General features: G+C 38.5%; 1 long non-coding RNA gene across 1 annotated transcript in view; it reads left to right on the top strand.

Annotated features, from left to right (window-relative positions):
• LOC135511129 (uncharacterized) overlaps positions 1–14,827 on the top strand; it is a 36,708-nt gene extending 21,881 nt beyond the window's left edge. Inside the window, exon 2 of the long non-coding RNA XR_010451214.1 lies at positions 13,504–14,827. This is a non-coding gene — a long non-coding RNA (uncharacterized LOC135511129). The remainder of the gene's footprint in view (positions 1–13,503) is intronic.
• The last annotated feature ends 611 nt before the right edge of the window (positions 14,828–15,438 follow it).

Raw genomic sequence — 15,438 nt, 5'->3', positions numbered from 1 at the left:
CAGAGGCACTGAGCACTTCGGGAAATTCAGGTCGAAATAATATAAGATAGCATAATATGATCCATCTATCCATCTATGTGTGCCTCACATCATTTATTTGTCTATGTGGTGTTATAATCTAAACGTGTTATCACGGTCACTTTTATGTAGCTTTCTATAATAACTATGTCAAACATCATGAAGATGCACATCACATAGCTAGAGTTTCAGTAGGTTTTTTGTGCAAAGGAGCAAAATACATATTTTTTGTTGACAAAATTGAGGTAAAGAGTGTGTAACTTAAAGTAATCTTATCACCCTTAATGTCTGTTTGTTTTTTTAGAGAAGACTCACATTGTAATATTGTCCTTGGGTATCCGACAGATAAATTGTGACATCAAGTGAAAATAAGAGGGTGACATAACTTGGTGATTGAAGCAGATTGCGTCTCTGAAAGTCTACTTCTGAAACGGCACAATATACCAAGCTGAGGCAGAGCGAAACTTCAGTGGACTTCCACAATGTAACTATTTCATAGCTGTCTGACTGTGCAATTGTTCACCTCTGAAAAAGGAAATTGAACAAGTGTCCGGTATTTAAGACCGTGTAATAGAAATGTGAGATGTTATCATGACAGACCCCTGATGTTCACCATAACAAAACCTGTATGCAGAGTGGTATGGCCATCAGGCAACACAACAAAGTCATTATACAAGTAACCAGGAGACTTAATAGTGAGTCATTCATGTTCTTCAGAACTGAATATTTGTTTTAATTAAAGACATACTGAAATAAAGTCAGGGTTTTATCCACACAGACAAAGGTAATATAACTGCAATACAATAACTTGTTCCAAACCTTACCATCACCTAGGGCAGTGAATACACTCCAGCTAAAATGAACAGACACACTAATTAGAAAGGTCAATGTTGACATTTGCAAAAGAAATCTACCTAAATCAATGTTTCCCAACTCCAGTCCTCAATTAGTCCCAACAGTAGCCCTGGTCAAGCACGCCTGATTTAACTTCTCAACAAATCATCAAACCTTCAATCGTTTGTCCGGGGCAACAACAAATAAAGTTGCTGTCGGGGGGGGTACTCATGGACTGGAGTTGGGATATGTCCGGGGCAACAACAACAAAAAGTTGCTGTCGGGGGGTACTCATGGACTGGAGTTGGGATATGTCCGGGGCAACAACAACAAAAAGTTGCTGTCGGGGGTACTCATGGACTGGAGTTGGGATATGTCCGGGGCAACAACAACAAAAAGTTGCTGTCGGGGGGTACTCATGGACTGGAGTTGGGATATGTCCGGGGCAACAACAACAAAAAGTTGCTGTCGCGGGGTACTCATGGACTGGAGTTGGGAAACACAGACCTAGGTTGATAAAATGTTTTTATGTCAGTTTTGACCTTTCTAATTGGTGTCTGAAGTTAATTTTAGTTGGAGCGTATTCACTGGAGCACATGGCATTTAAAGAGAGAATTGAGGACAGGCATGAATGTGACCCCTGACTTTTCAAGGTCATGTTAGTCAAGTCAAACGTTAAATGTCACATGGCGAAGAAATCAGCCCTATGAATTTGCATGCTGATGGTAAATATAATTCTCTAGCACAGTGTAATAGAAACATACATATTACAGTTCATGCACTTCAGGTTTAAAGGACAAATAGACAAGTTCAGCGCTGTCTAGACAGTCCAGATATAATCCACGCAGACCTTTCAGAGATGATTGGTTTATTACACCCTATAGCTGGACTTCCACTGCTCTAACAGGTTTCAGAGTTCGGCAGTCTGCAGTGTGTATATACAGGTATGTACCACATCATAATACTGTTGTAAACATGGAATATGATGACTATCAATTTGACAATAGTACAGGACTATGGGAATGAAGCAACAATAACTGAGTTCTAACCATATATGACCTTGTGTTAGTGTGAGAGAATGTATACGGCTCACACAAAAGAGGGGAGATTTGAGCACTGAGCAGTGAGTCGAGGTGCGCGTGGGCTTGTTTTGAATGCACAGATGGCACCAACCAAACACATAGGATGTTGAAATGTCACCCAGAAGTACCAAATCCTCCACAAAAGATCTCAGTCTGAATAATAAGGGTGAGCTTTTTGAGAAAACCACAAGCCTTTCTCAGTTTTGTTTTCAGGTGTAATTTGTTTACCTGGAAGTTGGTTATCTTGTTAATGTAACAGTAAAATGCACATTCTTGGAACTACCACGTGGTATCTTCTTTGTTCATTTCTGAAAAGTTGCTTTACACATTTTTCTGAGTCCAATAGGTGATCCAGTGTGTCAGAACATGTCAATTGTGATGTTTAGTCTACCACTAACAACAAGAGAATACAGTAGATGATAACAAATAAATGAATGTCCCCTATAGAGATTCACCTGTAGAAATTATGTACTATACTTTCAATTATCTACTGTAGAGTATTCAACATTTTGTTGCTTATACTGGGGGGATTTAATGGAATTACAAAGAGGGGGTCTATAATGTGTGTGTGTGTGTGTGTGTGTGTGTGTGTGTGTCTGTGTGTCTGTGTGTCTGTGTGTCTGTGTGTGTGTGTGTGTCAACACTCCCACCTGTGGTTGTGTGTGCTGCATGACATTTGGGTTGCTCCTAGCTAGACTGTGTGAGGCCTGCAGACTCTAAACAGCTTTCACGCAGGGACAAAATGTCTGCTGCACATGAGGAACATACCGTACCTCAGTCCATGTGATGTGGAGTCTCTTACTCTACAGTGTTCAGAAAATATAACATTCATGTACTAATGGCCAGAATGGTCTGATTTTTGTGGAAAGAAAATACCCCATTTTAAAGGCACAAATAGATGCCTTTATGAGCTTAATACAAGTCATAGAACATAATCTAAGGTTGTATGTATCACTGTTTAAATTTATGTTATCATTTGAGTCTTTATAAATAAGCAATACATAGCATAATATGTTAATTTCTCATGGACTTCAGTCTTTGAATCCATAGCTTTGTTTACTAAACACACTGGCAGTGTCAAGCTGTTGAAATTGTGCCTGGCGTCCCAGTTTTCACCTGTAGGCAAATGCATTTCAAGTTACAGTCCAACTATATATATATACAACTATATATATATATATATATATATATATATATATATATATATATATATATATATATATATATATATATATATATATATATATATATATATATATATATATATTCAGTCAAATATCCCTTTTTAGGTAAAAGTCAGAATCTGATGAGGTTTCAGCTTTCAGATGGAGGGAGGAGCTGGCGTTTGTTAATTAACGTTATGTGTCACCATGGAGGCTATAGTTGACCTTGTGAAACGTTCTCTGTGGTAAATCTACTCAGATAATTGTTTTATTCGTGTGAGTTTCAGTATTGATCGTTGGGGTTCGTTATTACGTAGGACTGATTTGACCTTTATCTCCAGTGCCCAATATCAATCTTCTCTCTAAGAGCGCTTTTAGATTGAAACCAGTTTGAAGACACCTACATTTAACTTGAATCTATTTACCTTTTGATCATTTTACAGACCATGGTAATGTCATGCTTTATGGGTGGTGCTGTTTTCAGAACTCTGCAGAACACTTCCCTCCTTTTGTTGTCTTTGTCTGACTCTTCTGAGGGAGTTCTATATGGGACAGTAATTCTGATCAAGTTTGTTTAAACAACTCTAAATTCACATTTTTAAACTGCAAGTGTTGTATAGTTCAGCGGTCCTGTCTTTTCTCTAGCTTAACATCTCTATCGTTCTCTGTCTGTGACAAATAGAAAGGGGGGAAAAGACTCAGCAAGTGTACCCACATGTACCCACGGCTCAGAAATCCTCTGTTTAACCACGGAACGCATCAAAGAAATGCTCTCAAAACCTCTCCTGTGTCATCTGACTAATTGTGATAGTAAAAATGCACAGTAAACCCTATGTTTCGTTTTTTTACAAGCACTGTCATGTTTTCTGTTGAATACAGAAATGGGTCAAATGATCTGTTTACTGCAAGAGTTGTTTATTCGATTTGGAAACAAGTTCACACTTAACAAACCCAGTGAAAATTGTTGACATAAATCATTGCTTGTCTTTAAATGTATCATTTTTTATAAATCACAACAAATTCCATTCTATGAAAAAATGTAAGTATTTGTTATTTTTGTTAAAGGCCTCAAAGTTCTTGTTAGGCCTCAACTTTTCTGAGTGTTTATTAATATGTCAAAAGTGAACAAAATCTGCATAAATTAAGACATGTGTAATAAACTGTGGGTAGCTCATTAATATTCTAACCTATTTGTGATAGACTTGTTTTTATATAAATAAATCTAGAAGTCATTCTGAAACTATGATGGATGGGTTGATAATATTACATATTATATGTTTCGGGGAAATCTGCCTCATGAAATGTTCTTTCACAACCCACTCAGTTTCCAGAATCTTTAACCTTTTCAGCAACAACAAATGCCTATCAAAAAAACACGTGCAATATATTTTTAGGCTCTATTTCTTTTCCCAGAGACATTTATTATTGATGGAAATGATTGTTTTACTAAAGAATGCATGGTAATCTAAAGTATACCTCTACCATGCAAATGTAGACTTAGTTCATTACAAATTAGTTTAGATGATAGTTCTACATTTCCAATACATTTTTGCCTGCTTTAGCCAGTATTTAAGTTTGATAACGTTTCTGAAGTTTATTTCCTGTTTCACACTGGTACAGCGTGATTAAGTGTAATATTTTGTACTTTGTTGGTTTCCAATAATATTTAGACGACTCCATAGTATAATTTAATTGTACATAGTTGAATATTTTCTGTATTAGTTGGAAGTACTTAGTTTTAGAATCTGGACTACCTGCTTTCATGATCATAAAGAAGGCAGATTACTTGTAAGTGTTATTTTTTTGTTATTGTTAATCAAGTGTATACAGTATTTATCCTGTATTGTTGTGATGGCTGTCGGTTTGGTGTACAGTATAATGTGAGTGAGTGACAGATATTTCCACTGTGTTTGTTAAAACGCTCAGAGACCTGTAACTCGTTTCACCTGTGCATGCCTCTTTAGCTCTGCAGGTTTCTACTAGTCAGTATGTGGTTATTTCTGTGTGAGTATTGCTCTTAAAGTCCTCTATCCACTTATCATTTGGTAGCCAACTGTAACATTTTGCAATTCAAAACAGAAATCTTTGCTATTTGCATACATATAACCTCTTGATTATGCTTGATGCTGTGCTGTCCTGTATGTTGTCCTGTGTGTGGGAATGTGTTTTTCTTCAAATGGACACGGGCCATTTGTATCTGTTTTCTATAGTTTTGATGGAGATATGACATCTAAGTCTCATATTAGAAATCCTTGTTAAACATGGACTTAGTGTAATATGCCCTATGTACACCTGTATCTCAACAGACACAGGGCATGGTTAATCAATGTGTGTGTATATTTTAGGATTTGTTATATGCTTTGTTAAAAAGAAAAGGAAAGTTGAAAGTAGAAACATTACAAGATTTGTTCTATAGCTTTTCTGAACCAGCATGCAGATATTAGCCTCTCACTTCCTGTTTGAAGCTGTTTTGTTTACCATTGAATGTGCTATTTTTAAATGGCTTAGGCATATAGCTTATTCAAACATTCTCTTGGTTTCATTTGTTGTATTTCCTCCTTGTTCACTCTTGGAGTATACTATCAATCTAAAAATGATACATTGTGACTGTTCATTAATAGAATCTGACCACTACCCAGGGACCTTCAGCATATATGTTTTTCTATGTCAGTTGAACATAATTAAATGTGTGCGTGCTCATAGTCCTGTGTGTATACACATATACCTATACTTAGATGACTGTCTACCTGAATTGTTTTGTAAAAAGATCGCTGTCACTACTTTATCCTCATTCTGGCATCTATTTTATTCTTGCCCATGCAATGGTTTTTCTCTGACACACACCCAACTGACATACTCTACCTTGTCTCTACCTTCTTACCTTTGTGCTGTTGTCTGTGCCCAATAATGTTTGTACCGTGTTTTGTGCTGCTACCATATTGTGCTGCTGCCATGTTGTGTTGCTACCATGTTGTGTTGCTACCATGCTGTGTTGTCATGTGTTACTGCTATGCTATGTTGTTGTCTTAGGTCTCTCTTTATGTAGCCTTGTGGTGTCTCTATTGTCCTAGATTTGTATTTTTAATCCCAACCCCCGTCCCTGCGGAGGCCTTTTTCCTTTTGGTAGGCCGTCATTGTAAATAAGAATAAGGTTATTGCCTAGTTCAATAAAGGATAAATAACATTTAACAAAATACTCCCAGACTGCCTTAGTCATGTAATTCACACCTTAAATTCAGCTCCACAAAGATATTGATTATCAGCCAACTGTCTTTGTGTCTGACTAACTCCAATAGCACTTTGTGATCGGTAAACACAGACATGGGGCTAATTGTAGTTTCCGTCCTCTCCTTTTAGTGTCTGTTTACAAAATGTGTGGGAGAAAGAAAGGAGGAGAAGAGGAGAGAAGTGGCGGAACAGTCACTCTCTCATGCGTATGAATTAACTATACCTGTTGATGATGAACAAAGACCTGAAACCTCAATGAGAAACGATCAGATCACACATCTCTTGTCCTTCCCAGCGTGTGATAAATGCCTGCTCGTTTAGTCAACCTCCTGCTTGCCCCCGCAAAGCCATTCTCAGTTGGCCAGCCACACGTAGGAGACGTTCAGACAATGTACTGTACAGGAGATGTTTACTAATCACCCCACAAACCATCCCTACCACATAATGGATGGATGCACGCCTGGGTTCTTCCCCTCTTTTTATTTGAGATTAATTCACTAAAGTGGAGCTCATCCATTAAGTAGCCATGGATGATCAATAGCTGTTTATCCATGACAGAGTGGACAAAGCGCTGGCTGCCATGATCTCTAAGCCTGGGTGCTGATGTCAATGCTGTGCTCCTATGCCTTGTCTCATTCACCACATCTGTCTGTGAAGCAAGACCGAGAGAACACATACGCTACAAAGATGGGACAGTGACCTTGATATAGAGTATTTGTTCTGTCTGTAGTTCTGTTCTGGGAACAGGGTCACAACAGTTCCCAGTCACTATGCTGTGCATTCAAATCCATAAAATTGTCATTGGGCAGAAAGAGGTCTGTGAAAAAAGTCAAAGGGGGAAATGTCATATGTCCATTTCAGGCAGTAAAACACTGTTAGAGTGGTTGTTTTTCAGGGTATATTATGAGAAGTGTGTGGAAGTGCATGCAGATCTTTCTTTGTGGTGCATCTTTTCTAGTAGCTTAGCTGGTAATTCTCAGAACAATTTAACTCAAGCACACTTTGTTGTTGTGATGGTGCTTTAGATGAAAACACTGTCTGTTTATCCATTGTGATGAAGAGAGAGAGTTGAGGTGTGTAGAAGTCATCTGATCAGAGTGTGGTTTGCTTTTATTGTTGTGGGCGGTTTTCTCTTCATTGGATAGAGACGCAAAAGATGAGTGAATCACTTCAAAATCTCTCTCTCTCTCTCTCTTTCTCTCAATTCAATTCAAGGGGCTTTATTAACATAGGAAACATATGTAAACATTGCCAAAACAAGTGAAGTAGATAATATACAAAAGTGAAATAAACAATAAAAATGAACAGTAAATATTACACTCACAGAAGTTCAAAAAGCATAAAGACATTACAGATGTTATATGATGTAAATATACAGTGTTGTAATGATGTACTAATGGTTAAAGTACAAAAGGGAAAATAAATAAGCATAATTATGGGTTGTATTTACAATGGTGTTTGTTCTTCACTGGTTGACCTTTTCTTGTGGCAACAGGTCACAAATCTTGCTGCTGTGATGGCACACTGTGGTATTTCACCCAGAAATTGAGTTGATCAAAATCGGGTTTGTTTTCGAATTCTTTGTAGATCTGTGTAAGCTGAGTAAATATGTGTCTCTAATATGGTCATACATTGATTGGGCAGGAGGTTAGGAAGTGCAGTTCAGTTTTCACCTCATTTTGTGGGCAGTGTGCACATAGCCTGTGTTCTCTTGAGAGCCAGGTCTGCCTACGATGGCCTTTCTCAATAGCAAGGCTATGCTCACGGAGTCTGTACATAGTCAAAGCTTTTCTCAAGTTTGGGTCAGTCACAGTGCTCAGGTATTCTGCCACTGTGTACTCTCTGTTTAGAGCCAAATAGCATTCTAGTTTGCTCTGTTTTTTTGTTAATTCTAGCCAACGTATCAAGTAATTATCTTTTTGTTTTCTCATGATTTGCTTGGGTCTAATTGTGTTGCTGTCCTGTGGCTCTGTGGGGTGTGTTTGTGTTTGTTAACAGAGCTCCAGGACCAGCTTACCTAGGGGACTCTTCTCCAGGTTAATCTCTCTGTAGGTGATGGCTTTGTTATGGAAGGTTTGGGAATCGCTTCCTTTTCAGTGGTTGTAGAATTTAATGTCTCTTTTCTGGATTTTGATAATTAATGGGTATTGGCCTAATTCTGCTCTGCATGGATTATTTGGTGTTTTTCATTGTACACAGATTATATTTTTGCAGAATTCTGCATGCAGAGTCTCAATTTGGTGTTTGTCCCATTTTGTGAATTCTTGGTTGGTGAGAGGACCCCAGACCTCACAACCATAAAGGGCAATGGGTTCTATAACTGATTCAAGTATTTTTAGCCAGATCCTTATTGGTATGTCAAATTTTATATTCCTTTTGATGGCATAGAATGCCCTTCTGCCTTGTCTCTCAGATCATTCACAGCTTTATGGAAGTTACCTGTGGCGCTGATGTTTAGGCCAAGGTATGTATAGTTTTTTTGTGTGCTCTGGGGCAATGGTGTCTAGATGGAATTTGTATTTGTGGTCCTGGGAACTGGACCTTTTTTGGAACACCATTATTTTGGTCTTACTGAGATTTACTGTCAGGGCCCAGCTCTTGCAGAATCTGTGCAGAAGATTTAAGTGCTGCTGTAGGCCCTCCTTGGTTGGGGACAGAACCACCATATCATCAGCAAACAGTAGACATTTGACTTCAGATTCTAGTAGGGTGAGGCCGGGTGCTGCAGACTTTTCGAGTGCCCTCGCCAATTCGTTGATATGTATGTTGAAGAGGGTGGGGCTTAATCTGAATCCTGGTCTCACCCCATGACCCTGTGGGAAGAAATGTGTGTGTTTTGCCTATTTTAACCGCACACTTGTTGTTTGTGTACATGGATTTGACAATGTTGTATGTTTTTCCCCCAGTACCACTTTCCATCAATTTGTATAGCAGACCCTCACGCCAAATTGAGTCATAGGCCTTTTGAAATCAAAAAGCATGAGAAGACTTTGCCATTGTTTTGTTTTAGTTTGTTTGTCAATTAGGGTGTGTAGGGTGAATACGTGGTCTGTCGTCCAATAATTTGGTAAAAAGCCAATTTGACATTTGCTCAGTACATTTGCTCATTTGCTCAGTACATTTGCTCAGTACATTGAGGATTTTCCCAAGGTTGCTGTTGACGCATATCCCACAGTAGCTTTGGGGTCAAATTTGACTCCACTTTTGTGGTTTGGGGTGATCAGTCCTTGGTTCCAAATATTGGGGAAGATGCCAGAGCTAAGGATGATGTTAAAGAGTTTTAGTATAGCCAATTGGAATTTGTTATCTGTATATTTGATCATTTCATTGAGGATACCATCAACACCACAGGCCTTTTTTTCGGTTGGAGGATTTTTATTTTGTTCTGTAGTTCATTCAAGGTAATTGGAGAATCCAGTGGGTTCTAGTAGTCTTTAATGGTTGATTCTAAGATTTGTATTTGATCATGTATATGTTTTTTCTGTTTGTTCTTTGATATTGTCATGTCTTGTTATGTCTGTTCCTGTCCTTTCTCTTCACTCTGTCTCTCTCTGCTGGTCTTTTTAGGTTACCTTCTCTGTCTCTCATTCTTCAGCTGTTCTACATCTCCCCTAACTAGCTCATTCACTCTTTCTCACCTGTTCTCTCTTCCCCCTCTGATTAGGTCTCTATTTCTCTCTCTGTTCCTGCTACTTTCAGTGTCTGATTCTTGTTTGTGTTTTTGATGCCAGAAGCAAGCTGTCGTCTCGTTTGCTTCCACCTTGTCCTATCCTGTCGGAGTCTGCCTGGCAGGTGCATCCTGCACTATACTACGTTCTTTTTGTTCCATAGTCAACGTTGGAAGAGGATTTATGCCATTCCTGTTTTTCATTAAAGAACTCTGTTTTCTGTTAAAACCGCTTTTGGGTCTTCACTCAAGTACATAACAGATATAGAGCCAAACAGATTGGAGAAATGGTTTACCTCTTGGGTAGATAATTCTTCGTGTTGTTGTTTGTTTAGTGTTTTCCAATTTTACCAGAAGTGGTTTGAGTCTATGGATTCTTCAATTGCATTGAGCTGATTTCTGACGTGCGGTTCCTTCTTTTCCGTAGTGTATTTCTGTATTGTTTTAGTGATTCACCATAGTGAAGGCGTAGACTCAGGTTTTCTGGGTCTCTATGTTTTTGGTTGGACAGGTTTCTCAATTTATTTCTTAGATTTTTGCATTCTTCATCAAACCATTTGTCATTTTTGTTCATTTTCTTCGGTTTTCTATTTGAGATTTTTTTAATTGATAGGGAAGCTGAGAAGTCAAATATACTGTTAAGATTTTCTACTGCCAAGTTTACACCTTCACTATTACAGTGGAACGTTTTGTCCGGGAAGTTGTCCAAAAGGGATTGAATTTGTTGCTGCCTAATTGTTTTTTGGTAGGTTTCCAAACTACATTCCTTCCATCCATAGCATTTCTTAATATTACTCAGTTCCTTTGGCTTTGATGCCTCATGATTGAGTATTGCTCTGTTCAAGTAGACTGTGATTTTGCTGTGGTCTGATAGGGGTGTCAGTGAACGCTCTGCGAGACTCTGGGTTGAGGTCAGTGATAAGGTAGACTGCAGTACTACTGCCAAGAGATGAGCTATAGGTGTACTTACCATAGGAGTCCCCTCAAAGCCTACCATCGACTATGTACTGTAGGTCTGATCTGAGGGGGCCTAAATGGGGTGTGGGCATGGTTGACTTGGGGGGGGTGTTGATTGATTGGAGTGGGGGTGTGTATGTGGCTGGTGGTGTTGTTGGTCCCGCAGGTCTGGGAGAGTGTCTCACTGGTCTGGGCAGGGTGTCTATAAATTAAATTGTGTGGCAAAGTAGTTATTTATTTAAACCTATTTCTATTAATAAGGTTATTCATATTTTAAACAGAATTAATTTTTGTAATCCGTTGTTGATTTTCATGTAATTAAAAAATTGATGTTTTACTCAAGTAGATTGTCATGTCTGTTTTCTATGAAAGCCAGCCGTTGTAATGACTTAATTCAGTGAAGACAATCCTGTCGTCGCCCCTGATCTTGAATCAGTTAATACAGCAGTGTTAACAGTAGGCCTGTAACCTGCTAAATGATGAGATGCACTGTATCAAGCAGAAAGACAAAGCTCCCAAGACATTATTCAGTCTTTTTGGTATAGACTGCATAATAAATCATTCACAACACTTTCTCTGCCCTTAGGAATGTGGTCATGAAGAATGACTGCCCTTGGGAAAATGTCTCTGACATCCATTTTAAAGTATACAAAGCCCTCTTTCCATGGCAGGATGATAAACAGCTAACTGAAAACACCTTCAAAACTCAAATCGTCTTTGTTCTAATTGTTGCAGTGCGTGTTGTAAATTTACGGTTTTTAATTTAATTTAATTTTTTTATTTTCTGAGACTTTTTAAGGCCTCTTTAATCATAATGTCCGCCTGCAATGTTTTCAGGTGACCTGAGAAATGTGTCTTGCATAGGAGACCCTGTTGTTGTCGGCCGGGGTGACGTGGCAGTGAATGGGACTGCTCTCTGTCTATGACAGACACTAAGTAATGCTGCAATTTTAACTTTGGGGCAGCCATTTTAAGTCGGTCTATGTTGGACTTGACATTTTTGTTGTGTCCTGCAGCATCTTTCTGGAGGCTTTGCAATGAACACAGGACAGCAACACTTTGTATGTATTTTCCTCTGTCTTGAAGGGAATGTTTCACGGACATACTGTAGATAAGCCTATTCCATGACTAAATTGTACTTCAATCCAGAGCAGACCACTGAAAATATGGTTTCATGAACATGATTTAAATACTCTCCCACTCACTGACTAGTCCTCACTCTACTAAATTAGAACTATTCTGTCTAATCTATGACTGTGAAACAAACCAAAAATGTCTGGATGTGTAAATATATTTTACTACTTTGAGTAGTGTGTGGCACAGTGAATAGTCTTCTCAAATTTCATCCTCATATACAGAGCCTTCCTTCAAACAACCTCTGATTAGTCACGGTCGACCCTCACAGTCCAGGTACAACAAGAGCACCCAATCACAGCGCCTCCTCTGACCAGTGTGTCAAACAAAGTCAAAGTACATTTTAAACCAACAGGAGATTCTCTTCGGGATGGAAATCCATGTTTTTTTAACTTCAAATCATAGTTTGATTTTTCGGATGTTAAACATTTTCCCATACAGTGAGAAGAAAGCTGACATTACATCAAAACAAAGACCTAATTGTCATGGAAAGGAGTTATTATCCTGATCAGCAATACCATTAAATATTTTGAAAAGATGAATAAGACATGTTTTATTAAGATTCAAGCAAATGTTGATACTTTAAGGTTGAGCTTTGCGTTTAATCTGCGTTTTTTGCTCAATTCTCTGTTTACACATGTTTACAATACTTGACTGAGGACTTATTGTGTAAGAATGTTATTGTGAACCACTAATCTAACTATGGGTTAGGGAAGTCCTGTGGGAATGGGGGTGGGCGTGAAATGTTTGTCTTGTTCAGTCTTGTTGCTTATTTCTTTGGATCACAAAAAAATACTTGACTGAGGATGTGGGTTTTCAGACAACTTTCTGTCAATAGCTAATAAGAGCTTGGTGAGTGAGACTAGGTTGCTTGGGGGTAAGAAATAACACCCTGTGGTTTATGAGCAAGGAAAATCCATCCAAAAACAGAGGTTAGAAACAGAGGTTAGAAACAGAGGTTAGAAACAGAGGTTAGAAACAGAGGTTAGAAACAGAGGTTAGAAACAGAGGATCATAACAATACACACTTAAACTTGCATTTTAGTTTACTATAGTGTGATGCAAATAATATTTGATATAATCTAGGGAAATTATATACATTATTTCCTGCTAAATGTAAGGCATGATTTATTTATCTAAATATTATTGTTAGGTAATGGCAATTTAAGTGGAGAAGGGGAAATTGTAATGAAATATTTTGGCAAGACTGGTGTGTTGAAGTAACGCCTCGATTGAAGCGAGATCAAAACATGTTACACATCAAAAATAACAAATCACATTATCGCATGAAACGAACATCATAAAGCTTTTGTATAGGATAATGATAGCAAAGGTTTGTTTGTCTGTTTACATTATTTATCTTCCCCTGGATACAATGTGTCTATCTATTTATTAGCCCTCTTTCTCTGTTCCACTTTAGATTTCGTTGGATGAGACGGATGTGTCATGAGACCGAGGTGAGATGAACTACCGTTTGAAATGTGAGGACGCTTAGACAGAGACTTCACAGTTAGATCACACTAGTTGGATAACACCAGATCACATCAGTTAGATCACACCATCTTTTTCATAGTGTACCTTGGCAGGTGGTAACCCAATGATTTAGTTTGAACTATACTAAATTTACTCTATGTGCATTTGACTTTTCATGTTTTGAAGCTGCAAATGAATCTCTATCTATAAGGATGTTATATCATTAATTGACAAAGGCATTTTGGTTCAGAGAAATATTTGATTGAAAGGATCCACTCAGAGGACCCCCAAAGCATTGCAATCAAATATAACTTTTTAAACACATTCCCTACCTTACTGTCATAGACTGTTCTCTCTGGTGTACCGATGCACCAAGTCTGGAACCAACAGGACCCTGAACAGCTTTTACCCCCAAGACATACGACTGCTAAATAGTTTGTTTAATTAGTTAACCAATAACTACCTGCACTGTCTGTATTGACCCTTTTTGCACTAGCTCCTTTGACTCATCACATACGCTGCTGCTACTGTTAATTATCTATCCTGTTGTCTAGTCACTTTATCCCTGCCTATATGTACATACATACCTCAATTACCTCGTACCCCTGCACATGGACTCAGTACTGGTACCCTGCTATTATAGCTGAGTTTTCATTACTCATTCCTCGTGTTATCATTATTCTATTATTCCTTGTTTTTTCCCCTCTGCATTTTTGGGAAGGGCCTGTAAGTGTTTCCATGACAGTCTACACATGTTGCTTACAAAGTATGTGACAAATAACATTTGATTTGACTGTAATATGATGTACTGTATGTCTCTGTTAGTGTGGTTTGGGATTTCCTGTGTGAGCCTGCTATGTGGCTCTCCTCACCTCGTCCTCTCACTCTGGGGGCCCTGTCAATAGCCATATTCCGTTTCCATTTCCTCCCTCTAGAACACCAGGCAACCCATTACTCTACTGTTAAAGCAGGATGGACTTTTTGGGCTAAAGCACCTCATAGCTCCCAAGTGATGACATGGATCTGTTAGATGGCTCTAAAGCTGTTTCTGCAGACTATTGGCTTTAAAAAGGCCTGAGGCTGAAATACTAGGAGACCTACCTTTTAATGACTAGTCAAGAGACGGAGGGAAATCGCTGGACGCAGGAGTTCACGGTAATCTGGGTTCATGCTGCTGGTTTGTTGAGGTCGATTTGTTGAAGTTGACTCCTTGATGTCTCAAAATGGTTCTGTACCTCTAACATAACAACAATAAATGATTTTATACTGAGGATGTTTTCTGACTTAATTTTTTTGTTATATATGGATAATTATAAATGTTTGAAATAATTGAAGAACCATAAGTTCACCCTGATGTGCCAAAAGGCCAAATAAATGTTTCTCATAAATAGTGTCTCAATGCTAAACTCTTCTGTAGTTGACAGGGAAACGCTCTTGACTTTGAGCTCAGTTCTCAAATGCAGAATGATTAGTGAGTCCATTTCCACTCAAATCACCCAAAATAAACACTAGCTTCCAATGAAGACACTGTCATTTTGTGTCCCGAGCTGCACAATGGGTGTGTTTAGGGTCATGAAGGTAAGGGGGGCATCTGGGGGCATGCTTCTGAACAGGGTTAGTCTAATTCAGGGTGATTTAAAAAGGTTGTTGAATGGGATTCTGACAGGTTCAGACAGCAGTAGTTGAGGTCATGGACAGGGGTTCTCCAGGGGGTGAGGTTGGACCATACACTGTTGTAGTAGAATGAGAAGTTATCCTCTACAGTTTGTCTGTGATATAATGCTGAAGACAGCCATATACAAAACACTTACAGCTATCATCAGGTATTACTGAGGTTTTACAGCCCAAGTTCATTCTGATTAGGACTGTTTTATGGCTCATT

Source organism: Oncorhynchus masou, chromosome 23, assembly GCF_036934945.1.
Source record: "Oncorhynchus masou masou isolate Uvic2021 chromosome 23, UVic_Omas_1.1, whole genome shotgun sequence".
In the NCBI taxonomy this organism is placed as follows: domain Eukaryota; kingdom Metazoa; phylum Chordata; class Actinopteri; order Salmoniformes; family Salmonidae; genus Oncorhynchus; species Oncorhynchus masou.
Note: the sequence above shows the minus strand (reverse complement) of the source record. Positions and strands in the feature narration are given on the sequence as shown.